A 17,151-nucleotide genomic window follows, 5' to 3' on the forward strand; every position below is an offset into this window, starting at 1 on the left:
CCCCCCCCCCCCCCCGCCCTAAATTCATCCCTGCAGGCAGAGAATTCAGGTTTCACCCTTTTCGTGCTGTAGTCTGCTCAGGCAAGAAATTAGCTATATAAGGAATTGTTAGTGTAGAGCACAGGGGCTCCAAACTCTTAGAGCCAAGGGGTTAGAGGTTGGGAGCCTGTTTATACTGTAAGTGTTTTTAATTTTTTGTTTTGAGTGGGTACACTTGCTAAACATGAGTCATAGCTTTAATGTTTAATCCAACACTAATACTGGCTGCAAGTGTGCAGAAAATGAGGGGAGGTGAACACGTTCTGTTTGTGTGCACACATGCAGATGTGAGTGTTGTGCACATATCAGTTATGTGGGTAAGTGCTCAAGCATTTTATGAATGTGCAATTTTGCTGCGAAAACCACACTAGCTTAATGCATTGTCATCTCTTAGTGGGATCTTTTATTGATCCAAAACAGCACAGAAATTTAAGAAACTATACATCCCAGTGAAAATAAGAACACTTTCAAGTTGCACTGCATTAAGAGATTCCCCCATTAAAAATATGCCCTACATATCATAAATTAACATGAGGGAGAAAAAACATCTAATAAATATGAGTAGAGCCAGGCCAAATCTCCCCTCGGCTTTGCTTTACTCCTGGTTTTAGCCAAAACCACTTCCTTCCTCCGGCTCTAATTGACAGTGTGCTACAGTATTTCGACATAGGAAGAGAGCTAAACAGCTCCTTGTGTCCCTTTATGGCAGTTAAGCATTGGTAATCAGTACAGATGCAGAGCTGAGTACACCAGGCCACTGCTACTGTGATACAAACTGTTTTATTGCATCCAAACAGCACCTACAGTTTGCACCCACTCGCTGAGCTGTGTCTGTATTATAATGCCTCCAAAGGCATATTTGATGTAAAAGCAGTTGTTATGATACCAGGATGGACTATTTTCATACATAAAGTCTGGGAAATGATCACTCTGAGAACAAAACCAAGAGTCCAAGATGACCTGCCAGGATACTGGTGTTGACAGTGCAAAAATTTAAAGGTAAAGATGTGAGGCTTGGACAACGTGCACATGAACGAGGCCTTTCCTAAGACTAAGAGATCCCTATAGGAAGGAAACGTACCAAAGGCTGAACAGCTCCCAAACCACACGTGACATTATCATGCTTGGCTGAAAACATGTAAAGCAACAGAAAGTTTCAAAGAGCTTTACAAATTATTCTGGAGTCTGCATGAAGTGCACAGATGTTTCCTCCTCTAAGCCACGTGCCCAGATTGGTTGTGTGTGCAGACTAAGTGGGCTGGGAGGCCGCAAGAAGAACAGCCAACAGTTTGCTATGGTCCGTGGAGCACATTTTCAGGCCAAGACCCTGTTCCCAAGATGACCACAGCTGAGAATACACTATGACCTTTACACAAGTCTGGACATTTGGGCATTCCAGCTTATTTTTCCTCCAAAATGTGCCACCCTTGCTCAAGTCAGTGTCCAGTGTCTATATAGTTCTAAAATGCAACCACACTGCAGTAAATACATAAACGGCTGGAAGGTTTGTGACTCAATCAGCTGTACCACCATCTGAAATAATATGGTCAGACAGAACATAAGCCAAGCACTTTGCCTTTTTGGTAAAAGGATTATGTCATGACTTATGCTTCCTGAGGAAAATACAGCATGGGTAGACTGCGACAAGTGACTGAGTGGATATAATATTTGTGAAAGAACATAAATGACAAACGTAAACTAGACAAACAACTGGAATTGAGAGCTACATTAACCATGATGTCATTATTGTAGGGCAGAAAAAGAATAAGAGCTGATCCAAGAGCTGGGGACTTGCACTACATTTAAATAACATCAGACTATATATATATAAATGATTTTGCAGGAGGACAGAAAAGAAGTCTGGCACCTCCTGGATACAAGTTACATAACAAGACCCTCTTTCTTCAGTCTTCACAAGCTATGTTCCTCTTTCAATATATAGTCTCATGTTCCTCCTCTAACTTTCTCGTCACATCTCTTCATACGGTGGGCCCACAGGTCAGCTCCCATGGAGGGCAGCTGGCTCTACATCAGACAAATCCGAGGACAAGAGGGAAACTCCAGATTGTCGTGGTGAAGGCAGCCACCCATGCAGTGCTCAGCAGGATTCCGGTTGTTTATGGTTGGCACTAATTACAGATGGGCAGACTCACCAAGCCCTACAAGCTTCAGATGGTACAAAGAAAACACAGAACTGGTTTAGACAGAAACATACAGATTGGTCACTTAAACTGTCTCCACTTGCAGCAAGCCAGATAAAACATGGAGTGATGTAAACTCAATAGGGTGTCTTAAAGACATCAATCAGGATCAAGCACACTAACTGGGGGAGCCTATTAACATGTGCAGGGGGGTTTTTCGCCACCCTTAGGCATGATGTTCCATGTCTTACTTTACAATCACTACTGTGGCAGCAAGACCTTTTCAGCAATGTGTTGCACTGAGCTTTAAAAATTATGTTTTGAAGGGAACATTTTTATAAATCGAGATGCATGAGACTGAATCAGTAATGGAATTCGCACAGTACATTCAAGCACGGTTGAAACTCCCCTAAGCAGTTTATAAAAGTGCCATTTTTGGAAAAGACCTCTTAATCACGTCTTGCTGAGGTTCCGCTGCCAGTTTAGCCCAAAGACCCAAAACAGGGGGAAACAGCGAGCCAGGCCCCATATACAGCCCCCTAAAGCTCACTAATACCAAATTTTAGCTTATTTGTTTAATTCATACAGAGGCATCAGTGTGTACTGTAGTCAAGAATTTGTATTTCATCAAAATGTCCAACTATTTCTATAACATAACTCCAATTTTAATGGCTAGTCTCCTTAGGGTACAACAGGTACCAAATAACCACCAAATAACCCAGTGTTTTTTGTAGATGTGGGGTTTACAAAAACACTGGGTTTAGGATTTGACTTATCTTAAAAATACATATATTTAATGAACATGTTTGGTACCATTATATAAGAAACAGAATTTGGAATTGCAGCATGCAAGTAGCTCAGGGTATCACTGTGAAAGGTGTTTTCAATCATTCTGTCACTCTTCAACACAGAATAAGGAGGAAAAACAAAACTGTAAAAAATAAAATTAAAAATTAAAAACGTGGGCTACTGGTTTAGGCTCCCACATTTTTATAACATCTTTAAAGCATCTTGACAACTGTGGGTGTATAATTTCTACTTCCCTCAAGGGTTTGACAGACAAGTTAATAAACAACCATACACCAGGGGCCTCCATACAGACACAAGTGTATGAAAGGACACAGCAAATGTGATCGCGCTGAAAGTTAAGCAAAGAAATTCAGCATCACACAGTCCCTTTGAAATGTATACTTCATAGGAATTCTTTATCATACTGTATGTATACATACTAAGTGCTGCGGATTATGAGATAGCCTTTGATAAAAACCAGTTTTAGTTGATGTAGAGCAAGTATAGGTTATATATGGTCCGTGTGTGTGAGTGAGAGACAACGTTTAGTTTAATTGAAACCAGCAATGACCTTGTGTATGACAGAAGCAGATTTACAAAACCATTTAATAGTAGGGCTGTACCCAACTAAGGATTTTCAGTCGACTGTCAGTGTGACTATATAAATACACAGTATGTATGTGTGTGTCAGAAAATCAACTGGCATGGATTTCAGTGATTTCAACCACATTAACATTGGTATTGCTTTTCTGAATGTAAAAGAAACAAACAGAGAATGGGTTTCCACTAATATTTGCCAAGTTCCCATCACATGTAGATGCAGGTGTTCTACTCTAGCACTCGTCCAGAAGGAAGAGGATCTGCTGGCACAGAGGAGAAATATGCCTGCCAGAGTAAATACACATGTGTATATATTATCCATTTACCGTATATCTTTTCTGTTGTTCAGCACAGAAAACAAATACATTTTAAAGATTGCAAACGAAACTCTGCAATGATAGTGCCAGAGAAAACCCAAGGGAGAAAGCAACATTTATGTTTGATCACATTTTCACTTTGATCTCACAATATGGTGTCCCACTACTGGATCCAGGCATAAAATTAACTTAATACTGGAGTTTGCTGTGCTGTGGTCTTGGGTGCCAGCTTCATGCTCATTGGCAAGTTTGTGCACAGCCACTGTTCCTGTCAGTCAACAGTCCCCTGGATCATAGGGCTCCCAACTCCTCCTCCTACTCCTCTTACTCCTTCCATGGACCAAATCTCATGGCTGCAAGCCAATATCTGGGCAGGACACCCACAATCACACACATATGCACACAGAAGTTTCAAAAGCAAGCCTGCTCCTCTCATATGAATAAGGACTCCTGTTTTTTCTTTACTCAAAGTGCTACACACTCTCTTTCAGACCATTCTCAGACAGACACATCACACTTGTCTCATTCCCCTATGGACAAACAGCCCGGAGCCTGCCAGCCTGATATAGCTTTGGTATGAGCCCCACTAAGGGCCAGGGTCTAAAGGAATGGGAGTGTTTGCTTTCCTACCATTTCAATCTTCATGTGATCCAGATCCTGTCATGCACCAAACAACAAGCTCTTACACAACCTGGGGAGAAGTTGCTGTTACAGAAATATGGCATGCACTAATATTGCTAATGAGATCACAGCGTGGATGCTGTGTGTGCACATGTGTGTACATGAGCCAGAGACTAGAGGGTCTATGAGTTAAATGGGTCATTTGAGATGTGCCCTCACTCAGCTGGGTGACTTGAAAATGAGGCAAGTCTTGCAAATTTAATTTGAGCAGCATTATTTGTGGAAAAGAGCCTTGCTGTGTCAGGCAATGTCAGACAGCAGATGTTTGTTTACCAGTGATGAGGTGGTGAACGCTGCGGTGCATTTTCACTGTTATTGCTGCGTAATGTCTTTAACCACCTTGGAATGCCAAGTGACCGTTCTCATCTTTGTTCCTGCTGCACAGCCTTTGCTTTGCTCTCAGTCAGTATTCAGTTAAAATGTAACTTCTGCTTATTATCCATACAGAATCAAGGAAGATCGATCATTTCTGCTCAGAGACCACCTGTACTATTGAGTTTGACACAAATGTGAAAACCCAAACTTCTGCACATCTTTGTTTGAGCAATTATTGATCAATCCAACTATTTTCCCAGTAGAGAAAAAAAATTGAATATTGATTTAGTGTTCAACCATAAATGTGAGAAGATATAGTGATTTAATACTGTGATGCATGACTGTTTTCTACATGTACAAGGACAAGCTGTACTGAAAATGTACTGCATTAAGGGCAACGATGTAGCCAACACATATAATTGCCACAGTTGCTGTATAGCTGCAATGTAGCCAACACATATAATGGTAAATGGACTGTATTTATATAGCGCTTTTATCCAAAGCGCTTTACAGGGAGATCATACCACCATTCACCCATTCACGCACACATTCACACACCGATGACGACAGCTGCCACACAACGGCGCTAATCATCAGTCGACTGTCAGTGTGACTATATAAATACACAGTATGTATGTGTGTGTCAGAAAATCAACTGGCATGGATTTCAGTGATTTCAACCACATTAACATTGGTATTGCTTTTCTGAATGTAAAAGAAACAAACAGAGAATGGGTTTCCACTAATATTTGCCAAGTTCCCATCACATGTAGATGCAGGTGTTCTACTCTAGCACTCGTCCAGAAGGAAGAGGATCTGCTGGCACAGAGGAGAAATATGCCTGCCAGAGTAAATACACATGTGTATATATTATCCATTTACCGTATATCTTTTCTGTTGTTCAGCACAGAAAACAAATACATTTTAAAGATTGCAAACGAAACTCTGCAATGATAGTGCCAGAGAAAACCCAAGGGAGAAAGCAACATTTATGTTTGATCACATTTTCACTTTGATCTCACAATATGGTGTCCCACTACTGGATCCAGGCATAAAATTAACTTAATACTGGAGTTTGCTGTGCTGTGGTCTTGGGTGCCAGCTTCATGCTCATTGGCAAGTTTGTGCACAGCCACTGTTCCTGTCAGTCAACAGTCCCCTGGATCATAGGGCTCCCAACTCCTCCTCCTACTCCTCTTACTCCTTCCATGGACCAAATCTCATGGCTGCAAGCCAATATCTGGGCAGGACACCCACAATCACACACATATGCACACAGAAGTTTCAAAATCAAGCCTGCTCCTCTCATATGAATAAGGACTCCTGTTTTTTCTTTACTCAAAGTGCTACACACTCTCTTTCAGACCATTCTCAGACAGACACATCACACTTGTCTCATTCCCCTATGGACAAACAGCCCGGAGCCTGCCAGCCTGATATAGCTTTGGTATGAGCCCCACTAAGGGCCAGGGTCTAAAGGAATGGGAGTGTTTGCTTTCCTACCATTTCAATCTTCATGTGATCCAGATCCTGTCATGCACCAAACAACAAGCTCTTACACAACCTGGGGAGAAGTTGCTGTTACAGAAATATGGCATGCACTAATATTGCTAATGAGATCACAGCGTGGATGCTGTGTGTGCACATGTGTGTACATGAGCCAGAGACTAGAGGGTCTATGAGTTAAATGGGTCATTTGAGATGTGCCCTCACTCAGCTGGGTGACTTGAAAATGAGGCAAGTCTTGCAAATTTAATTTGAGCAGCATTATTTGTGGAAAAGAGCCTTGCTGTGTCAGGCAATGTCAGACAGCAGATGTTTGTTTACCAGTGATGAGGTGGTGAACGCTGCGGTGCATTTTCACTGTTATTGCTGTGTAATGTCTTTAACCACCTTGGAATGCCAAGTGACCGTTCTCATCTTTGTTCCTGCTGCACAGCCTTTGCTTTGCTCTCAGTCAGTATTCAGTTAAAATGTAACTTCTGCTTATTATCCATACAGAATCAAGGAAGATCAATCATTGCTGCTCAGAGACTACCTGTACTATTGAGTTTGACACAAATGTGAAAACCCAAACTTCTGCACATCTTTGTTTGAGCAATTATTGATCAATCCAACTATTTTCCCAGTAGAGAAAAAAAATTGAATATTGATTTAGTGTTCAACCATAAATGTGAGAAGATATAGTGATTTAATACTGTGATGCAAGACTGTTTTCTACATGTACAAGGACAAGCTGTACTGAAAATGTACTGCATTAAGGGCAACGATGTAGCCAACACATATAATTGCCACAGTTGCTGTATAGCTGCCATTTATGCTTCTCATAAATGTAACTGCATGTTCATGCTGCAGTGGCTATGGAGTTACCATTTTCTCCTCCAACTTTCCATTGCCAGTGGCAATTGTCCGGACTAAATACAACCTTAAACAAGTTGAAAAGGCTCAAAAATCTTCGCCTTTTATGGAACATCCATCCAGCAAAGCAATCTCCTCGCCACACCTGCACTGATCTTTATGACAGAGAATGAAAGAATAACCTAATGCCACTGCAAGGCAATGGACTCCTATTCAGTAATGAGGCAGGTCTTCCCTTCATCATTGTACACAAAGTCAAGAATGCATACACAGTAACTGCAAGGAATTAGATTAAACTATGATATGGCCTGATCCTGTAAAAAATAAGTGCTGAAAAACTCACTGACTCATTGCCTATCCTATTATGACATTTGGTGACCTACAGTAATTTCTATGTAGCAAATCTATGTAGCAGTTAGAGCTAAATCTAAAAATGACTTTTTTGATTATAACATCACTGGACTACCGTATATATGATGTAGAAATGGGGTTAATATGTCATTATGTTATGCTTGCTGGTCTATGCAGTGTGACACATCGTAGCGATGTCATCTTCTACAGTTCAAGACAAACCTTAACACAATGCTCCCGAATAGCCTGAATCAGCCAATGGCAAGGCACAGCAGCATTTAAGTCATCCTTGTCCATCACTGAATTGGGACAATATAAAAAACAGCCATAGAGCGGAGCAAAATTTCACATTTGGATGGAAATAAGAAAGTTACGATGACCTAGTTTAGCCTTCAGAACAGTGGAGGAAGGTTTTATACATTTGCAGTGTCAGGGAGAAGTGAGGATTTGCAGAGAAGCACCACACCGCCTCCATTCGTCTCATCTCTTATTTATGAGGCTTCTGTATTCCACTGAGTTTTGTCAAGATGTAAATTAAGAACCATATACAATATTTTGACTTTATAGAACACCTCCATGATGCAAAAGGAAATCCTGAAAAATCAAGCTCCAAACGGTGCAGTTTATAAGATGTTTCCTTCTGCAGACAAAGTGCTAAAACTCATAGCTGTTTTGATACCCAACAAACAGAGGCTCACAAAAACCTACCGTATCATACTTCATCCTGAAAGGTTGCTGCTTAAGATGAATCTACAAGATACAGTAGCACTAAAGCCCATAAGTAGCCCCCATCTAGACCTGTAATCTCCAACAGCAGGCAAAGCTCAGGTTCACCACAGTAAACAAGTCCACCAGCAGCAAGGTATGTCTGAGAGATTTCAACACAACACGTAACATGTTATTTTAAGAAGCAGGGTGAGTCCAGAAGAGTTAGGGAGGTCAAAACTTGGCCAAAAGCAAGTGTTCCTCTGTGCAGAAGTGTTTCGGCCTCATCATAGCCACAACCAATCACAGAAGCCTTGCCATAACTCAAACAAATACTTGTGTACATAGATCACCACCAATCCTGCAAGGGAGAATTATCCTTCCATATATGGAGCCCAGTACAGCATCAAGGCAGTTAATCGTTGGAGATCATGTAACATGCTTTGTTTATCTACATTGTTCTTCAAGCTCTAATCTAAAATTCACCAAAGAAACAACTGAAGCCCAGATATCGTTTTACACTGAAAGTGTACTTTGGGGCACTAACAGTTCTCCTTGGACAGGCTTTGACAGGAGAGGTTTTTGTTTCTCTGCTCATTGGTAACATCTGGGGCTATAGCACTTCTCTCTAGTCATAAAGTCAGATTGAATCAACACAAATCCCATAAAGTAGTAGCTATGGACCAGACTGGTGCAAACACTCTTATATCAAAAGCCTAACTGGAGAAACACTGTTGATACTGGGAATAATTTTCACCTGCTCCACAGACACATGATGACAATGCTGGAAATCTAAAGTGTACAGGTGGATTCAAATACACGTGACTGTGTGTCACTTTATTCACAAAGTGAACTTTATTTGTATTTCATAGTTATTTGATTTGTCACATATTCATGCACACCCAGATTTAATCACCAGAAATGCATAACTGTGGGACTGAGCCTCAAGGTGGTTTGCTTCTATATGTAATTGGAAACCAGATTCCTCCAGGGTTTGTGATCTCCTGTCATATATTGTTAGGTTTTTATTGGCCATCTCCTATTCCGCCCTCAGGCTGCAAGCTATGTTAGTTCTCAGAGAAAGAAAGAATATTATATTCAGAAACCAAGTCTACATTTCATGCTAATAAAATAAGCACTAATAATTCTCCTGAGAGTGCAGTCATCAAGAGTTAAGAATTTACTGCAAAGGTCCCTTCAAAGACAATAGCAGTAAACTATAAGGCCACATTACACATTATCTAAAAGGAGAAACCTATAAAAACATTAGACTAGAGACCTTAATTTGATACACTTCTGGCCACAGCACAGTGACATAAGAACTCTGCTTTAAGTTTGAGTTTTAAGATGATTTTGTACTATAGGTGGGAATCTGGCAGACAGGGTGTACCATGTTTAGTTACCAGTCCATTAGTAATCTTCTATTATTCTGAGCTCTTTGACCAAATGCTATACAAGGTCTCAATTGCTGCTTTTTCTAAAAATACTCTTTAGTTTTATTTTGGTGAAAAGCCCAAGGAATCTCTTGAGTACTGCTGAGGGGTTATAGCCACAACATCATTTATTATCCCCAGTCTGCTGCTCTGTTAGTAAGTGGGAGCCTGAGAACTAAGAGAACATGCTTGGAATGCAACACAGCTGGAATGAACCCTTGAAGGAATCTCCAAATGAAGCCTTTGGATTCAAGGTCAGGGTCAAATTTGTCTCTAATCATTAATACTGTTATGAGAACTTGAATAAACGGAACAAGCTGACTTTGCCTATAACCAAAACCCACATGTTTACTTCAAAAATATTCAAACTGGACCAATTTTACTGGCATTGGGATCAGGATTAAAGTTGATCTCCAAGCTAAGGAGGGATCCTATAAGGGTCCAAGACAGAAGTGCACCATAAAGTCTTTCCACATCAAAAATCATCAGATCATTCAGCGTGCCATCGTTAATACCACTAAGCTATATGCAAACCACCAAGAATACCAGCTAACGTCTCAATAGGACCCACATCAATCAGGTATTAAGTTTTATCGAACCCACAGGATGATGATGATGGTGGGAGTACTGTATCCCACACACATATTCAGTTCAAAAAAATATCCGACACATTAAATCACTGAGTCCACCAACGTTAGCCCATTAAGCCAGTGTGGGATATGGTGAACACCTGAACTCTAGTCTCCCTGTGAGGAGGAGACACATTTTTCTCATGCTTTGGTGAAAAGTAAGTTTGACGGGGTAGGCAGTGGCATGCAGCTTTTAGGCAGAGTTAAGCCATGAGAATAATCACCTATACTCATAGCCCTCATCTGTATGCACAGCAAAACAGCTGTGGCACACAGGCTGGAAAGCTGCAATTAAATTTGTTTTTTGACTGCACCTGCTGCCATCCATTATTTGTCAAAAAGACAAATGTGAACATGGGATATGAGCATCTTTATGGACAAACTGACATTGCTGTTGATTATTTCAGCAGCTCATTAAGCCCACATTTTCAAGGTCAATGCCTTACCTAATAGCTTATCAGCAAAACCACAGCCTTGAGATTGCCAGATAATGCCAAATGTTTACGAAGTCACCATTTCTCTGTAGGTCAAACTGAAACATTTAACGCTTATCAGCTGTCTTGAAACAAAGAATAAACAGAAAGGCAACACAGACAACAAAGCCAATGTAGTGAAGATTGTAGGCATTATTATATGCAAATCATCTTCTGAATGAAAATGTCACTAGATCAAATGTAACAGCTATATGGAAACATATATACAGCAAATGCATGTTTGACCACATGTATAAGATGTGTTTGAGCACACAAACAGTCACAAATGAAGTTGCTAATAAGATGATATGATATGATGAATGAATGACTCACTCACAGATCAACTACCCTGACAGGAGTAAAGGCATTCTGGCTTGATACACTCTAAGATCCACATGTCACAGTAACCTGCTCTTTCATCATCCACCATTATCTTTCAACAAGAGACAGAATAAACACTGATCTAAAAATGACTCATAACACTGATGATACTCAGCTAACTTGTAAAACAGTGATCACATGGTCACATGCAACAAGTCTGGAAACCAGTAAAGACCCGAACATGTCACTTGTATCCCCACCTGAAAACAGTGCATAGTTCTTTAGCCAAAAAACTGAAATGAAAAATGTGATTTCATGATGAAATACAGTAACGCTTTGAATTCATAAAAGTGCATGTTTGGTAATAAAGCCACGACCCAGAGCTGCACACGTACATGGATCCAAAACAAAACGCAGCTGGACTCCAGCTCTGATGTTTTTAGACACGGCTTCCAGCACAAGCTGCACTTTATCTGCCTCCACTGACCTTCTAAATCCTGGTGTGTTTTGTTTAAGGGGCAACTTGGCCAAATTCCTGACATTGTAGAAGGAGAACAATGTTGTTTAACACAACGTGTGTACCATTTCAGGAACAAAAAGACAGAAGTGCAATTGAACTTTGTGGCAGTGAAGACCTCAATTTGGAGATGTAAAATTATGCTAGTTTTCTATCCTTAACTTTAAACCTTAATCTTTACTACCAAACCCACTAAATATATAAATGTGAGCACTGAGCATGTCTAGACACTCCTGAAACTGAAACTCAACTGTCACTTACTGTATCTCAAACTCCAGCTGAGGACAAGGGGGAGAGGTCAGGGTTCACAGTGTCACATGACAGATCTGATTTAGAGCCTACACATACAGAAACATTCTGTCAAGCATGGAATTATCTATTATTTAGGCTACAGAAGTTTAATCAGAACAAATGTTTGTGAAATTGGTTGGAACTGCATGGTTGTTTCTCTTAAGGGCAGCATGTGGCTCAGGGAGTAGAGCAGGTCGTCTCCTGGCTTCTCTAGTCCATATGTCAATGTTTCCTTGAGTAAGATACCGAACCCCAAGCTGCTCCTGCTGGCTGCCCCACCAGTGTGTGTGTGTGTGTGTGTGTGTGTGTGTGTGTGGACGTGTTTTCCCTGCTACGTGGGGACTTCTGCCTGACTCCATACCAACTCATGAGGACCCATTTCACGGTGGGGACCTAAATTGAGGTCCCCATGGGTGGCAACATGGTTTAGGGTTAGGATGAGGTTAGGGTCAGGGTTAGGGTTAGGCAAGTAGTGGTTCTGGTTAAGGTTAGGGTTAGTCTACAGGAAATGAATGTAAGTCCATGTAAAGTCCCCATGGACTACGAAACATTGGACTACGAAATCTCGTCTCCATGTGTGTGTGTGTGTGTGTGTGTGTGTGTGTATGTGTGCATGTGTGTGTATGTGTGTGTGTGTGTGTGCTTGGGAGTGCAAATCGGTGAATGGACAAATAGCGTGAAAGTGTTCTGCAATGCACAGAAAAGCCGTATACCAGTGTCAGTCCATCTACCATTTACCAGTGTGCACAGCCTTTAATCTCAGGTTACAAATACTCTGACAATATCTCAGGTGGCCCTACTGTGTAATAAGAAAAACACAAGCATTTGTTGTTCATAAATTGTTCTGACTTGTTCCTTTTGTGTGGAACATGTTTAATTTTTTTTCCACCAATTACAACAAAAACATTTGGAATTCAGGCAAGGTTTTAAGTAATTTAATATGAGGACTTTGCATAATTTAATGTCGTTGAAGTAGACTAAAGCAAGCACTCACACATAATTCAATAGTTTAACTCCAAAATAATAATATGCCTAAGGACTAACAGGAAAATAATATACAGTAACTTTGAAATCCATGGGTTGATATATAACAGAAACTTCTATTCAAAATAAGTGAGGCCTACACAAACTTATCAAAATGGCTTATTAGGCTCAAATTAACCGTTAAATTCCTTTATGGCAAAGCCAAAACTATAACTGAATGTGTTACTAATTTCAAAAGGCAGATTTGCTTTGCAATAATAATGTTTAAACATGCAACACTAGCTCATTAGCTCAAGCTAATTAGTGTACTGGATGTTTTTGTATAAAATATTCAAAGATGACACATTAGAGTTGGTACCCAAAAGGGATTTTTGGTCATACTATCTGTATCTGACTACTGTTGAGAGGAGCTGAGGAGCAACTGTCCCTACCTAGAGCCTAATGATCACCAATTAAACCAAACACTGTGCACTGAGAGCTTTGAACTTTTGCACCACAGTTGCTTTTTCATGCATTTAAATTAAGCATTTTTTGATGCTCATTTAATAAGTTTTACAAGCAGGGTGTTTCTGCTTTATCATTCAACCTTCAAAGAAGAACTGATGTCACTGATAAGTGGCACTTACATCTGCTTCCTGTCTACTTGATAAACTAGAGCTGATAAGGTTCAGTTCAGATGAAGCTCTGGGCCACTGGTCTCTCTGACAAAAAGAAACAACTTTCATCCCAAATTATTTATTTAGGAAATGATTTATTGAGAAAATTCCTCCCCTTCAGGAAGATTTCCACAGTTAGAAAGCAACAATGGTAGGCTAAGCAACAGCAAGCAATGAATAACCAATTTTCTTCCAGTAATGTAATTATTTCAAAGAAGATAAAAATGTTACCATTACTGAGAACACAGATGAAAACAACTCTGCTAATGCTGAAGCCTAAGTACTCACAACAGCTAACGTTAACACTAGAGTTAGCAACAGCACCACAGCAAAGTCAGTCACTGCAAGAAAGAACAGCAGCGGGGTCTCTGGGAATCAGCAGGCCGCCGCCTCTGCTCGTGTTGGAACCACTGGGTTCAGAGGAGGATGAGGAGGCTCTCAAGCCTTCAGATGTAAACCATGAAGGCATCCTGTCATGCTGTGAGTTATGCTAATAATATAGTTAGTTTTATTCTGGCAAGCTAAACGTTGTGAGTGAGACTGCGGATCATAACCAGGATCACGTTTATGTTCTAACATTATGTTAATACAGATCTGACAAACAATCATTTTAGAAAACATCAAAACATGTAGCTGCACAAATCTAGACAGAATTTTGACTGTACTCTCATTTTATGCATGGCAATATACATTAATTCCCCATAAATTCTAAACATCCTAATGAAAATACATTCCCATGCGCCTCTTCTAACACACTGCTGTAATACAGCTCAATACTGTAGCTGAATGTCTGTGATAGACTAGCAGAAAAGTGAAAGGTGACTTGTGGCTGCTGAGCAGCTATCATGACATAAAAGTTATAAAATGTTCTTATCATTTATCTGTATACCCCACAACTATCAAACTTTGTCTATCAGTCAAAGACACTGTGAATCCCTTAACCTTTTGCCGCTCTGTAAGATACAAAGATCACACAAAACACTGTCTTCCTGTTGCTCACCACAGAGAATGTCGGGTATGCTCACAATTCTGAAATATAGGAAACAATCAAACCCAGGGTAGGCATCCACAGGACACTTGATTAGAAGCCAAATCTGAAATCATGGTCAATCTGCCTCCTCCTCATCTGCTCTAAACAGGTGAAGAAGTAACAATGTTAGACGTACTGTTGACACTGTCATCTCACCAGTGGTAATCAAAACAAGAGCTAAAGCAAGTAAAAACAAGAACAGAGATCTACAAACCCATGTGAATGTAAAGGAAGAGCCCAGTGCTGAGGTTTAGATCAGTAATGTACTTCAATGTTCCCTGGCCTGAACTTTTGACACTGAGACTGCAGAATGTTTCACTTTCACAGACACATTCCTCACATAAACAAAAATCAAGCACTTACTATTGCAGAAAAGTATATGATACTGTGGATTTCAGCAGAAATGGATCCAGGATTGAACCAGTAGGGTAGATGGGCTCTCATTTCTCTGAAGCTGAACATATTTGTTGATCTTTCGATACTTTTATGCATATCAACATTAACAATGATTCTCGAGACACATACTGTATGATTTCTGTGAACAGAGGGCCAGCAATGGATGGCATGCTGTACAGCGCCTTGGATTAATGGTAAGAATGGAGGGAACCAGGGCCACTGCACAGATAATATCACTTATCTAACTTTACCTTCAGTCTGAGTCTGCAGTTCAGAACCTGACACTACAGATGTTGACAAGAGAAAATATCACCTTTAAATAATATTCACATCTGTTCTAATATGTAATAATGTAATGTAATGTTGATAGGCAGGGGCCCATTGTAAAAAGCTTATTATAAGATGAAGACAGTGAAGACAGGTGTGCGTTGGAAAGTTAGGACAAGACCTGCTTTTAGAGTAGGAGGATTTAGGGACAAACCTCACCTGTAAATGCATTAATTGGTATGAAATAATTCAACCCGGAGGGTAACAGTGCTGGCAATAGTGGCTATGCTTATTACCTAGTGTTATGTTCACGTTAAGGGTTTTTAATGCCTCGCCAATCAAGCCATCTCCCAGCGCTCCCCCGGCCGCAGACCCCGGTGGTCTCTGGGCCCCTATTCGGTCAGAAGCGGAAAGTTGAACGCTGCCTATCCCATTCTGTAAACAGTGAGTTGTGCTTTGCTACGAGCTTGTTTCCAAACCAGTTTTACGCTAACATGACTTTTAAGCGAACCAAACACAAGCAGCATCACATTTTGGACCAAACTGGGGTGTTTCCAGTGCGTTAGCCCTCCCTCACATTCTGACAGCAGCAGCGGTCACTATATGCTGCGACGTTCCGGAGTCAGCTAGCGCCGCTCGGTAAAACCTACCGACGGAGGGCAAACTTCTCCGCTGTCTTCGCATCCCTGAACGTGAACTGCATTCATTTCACATTTTAGCAGTAATGTTATAATACAACGCCGCTTATTCGTGCAAACACGGCAATTCCCCCGCTGTACAAACTAGAACTTGGCAACCGAAGGAAAGTGACCAGACTTGTGGCTGAGGTACTTTCAGTTTGGGGGGAAAAGGAACCTTCATGGAACTTCTTCATACCTTTTAGATGTTCTATATCGCCCCGTGGCTTCTGCCACTTCTTGTCCACCGCAAATCCCGGTTTTGACAGCGTGATCCTCGGCAGGAATAACAAAAATCCGAGTGTGTGTAGCGCAACTCTTGCCAGTGAATTTTCGCTCACAGCTTCTCTCTGCGCGGCTCCGCAGCAGTTTTTTCCACTGGTCTGGCGCGGGAGCGAGCGCACCGGGACACTGGGCAGGCCAGGAGTTGCGCGTGGACGCGCAATTTCCAAGGCACACCACGCAATTTACAAATGTGGAAATTCATTTAAGAAATTCACACGGTGTTTATCCGTATTTAGGGGGAGCCACCGTTAGTTGGTCACGTTGATAAATTGACGTTACTTAAATTGATTAAAAACCTTAGAGTGATTATGATTCAAGATGAATTGGCCTATAAATTGTGATATTGAAAAGCAATGTAGGAAATATATAAAATTGTCTCCTATGTATTTGCATGTCCATCTGTGGACATGTAAGTTAAATATGAACATGTTAAATCACAAACATAATAAATCACACATGAAATTGCTATACAATAATCATGGCTGCACTCACAGATTTATCAGTTCTATGGTCCTAGTAATAAGCATGCTGAAAAGAGCTAATATTTTAATTACACTAGTTTTCACCACCTTGACAAGATGTCTACTAAGTAAAAGGCCTAAATTCAGCTTTCAGGTGGTATTTTTCATTTGCTTTAACAATCTAATTAGATAGGGAAGTAAATATGTACAAGTAACATCTACAATTCAAGAACTTGGATAGAAGCGTTTATGAGGAGAACCTGGATGCAACATACATTTGGCAAGAGGAGGAGGAGCTGAGCCAGAGGCTGACATGTGGGAATGACTCAACTTTTTTACACATTCCAAGCATTGTTTGCTCCTCCTCCCTGCTTCAGTCCAGGGCACTGAGGCCAATGATTTTCCAGGGCTGGGAGAGATGGAGCAGATGATTGA

At 40.7% G+C, this 17,151-nt stretch overlaps 1 long non-coding RNA gene across 3 annotated transcripts in view; it reads right to left on the minus strand.

The window, feature by feature from the left end:
• LOC109974358 (uncharacterized) overlaps window positions 1–16,335 on the minus strand; it is a 39,583-nt gene extending 23,248 nt beyond the window's left edge. For all 3 annotated transcript variants that reach the window (XR_002276954.1, XR_002276958.1, XR_002276955.1), the window contains exon 1: window positions 16,170–16,335. This is a non-coding gene — a long non-coding RNA (uncharacterized LOC109974358). The remainder of the gene's footprint in view (window positions 1–16,169) is intronic.
• Between the last annotated feature and the right edge of the window lie 816 nt (window positions 16,336–17,151).

Source organism: Monopterus albus, unplaced genomic scaffold (genome assembly GCF_001952655.1).
Source record: "Monopterus albus unplaced genomic scaffold, M_albus_1.0 scaffold7.1, whole genome shotgun sequence".
In the NCBI taxonomy this organism is placed as follows: Eukaryota; Metazoa; Chordata; class Actinopteri; order Synbranchiformes; family Synbranchidae; genus Monopterus; species Monopterus albus.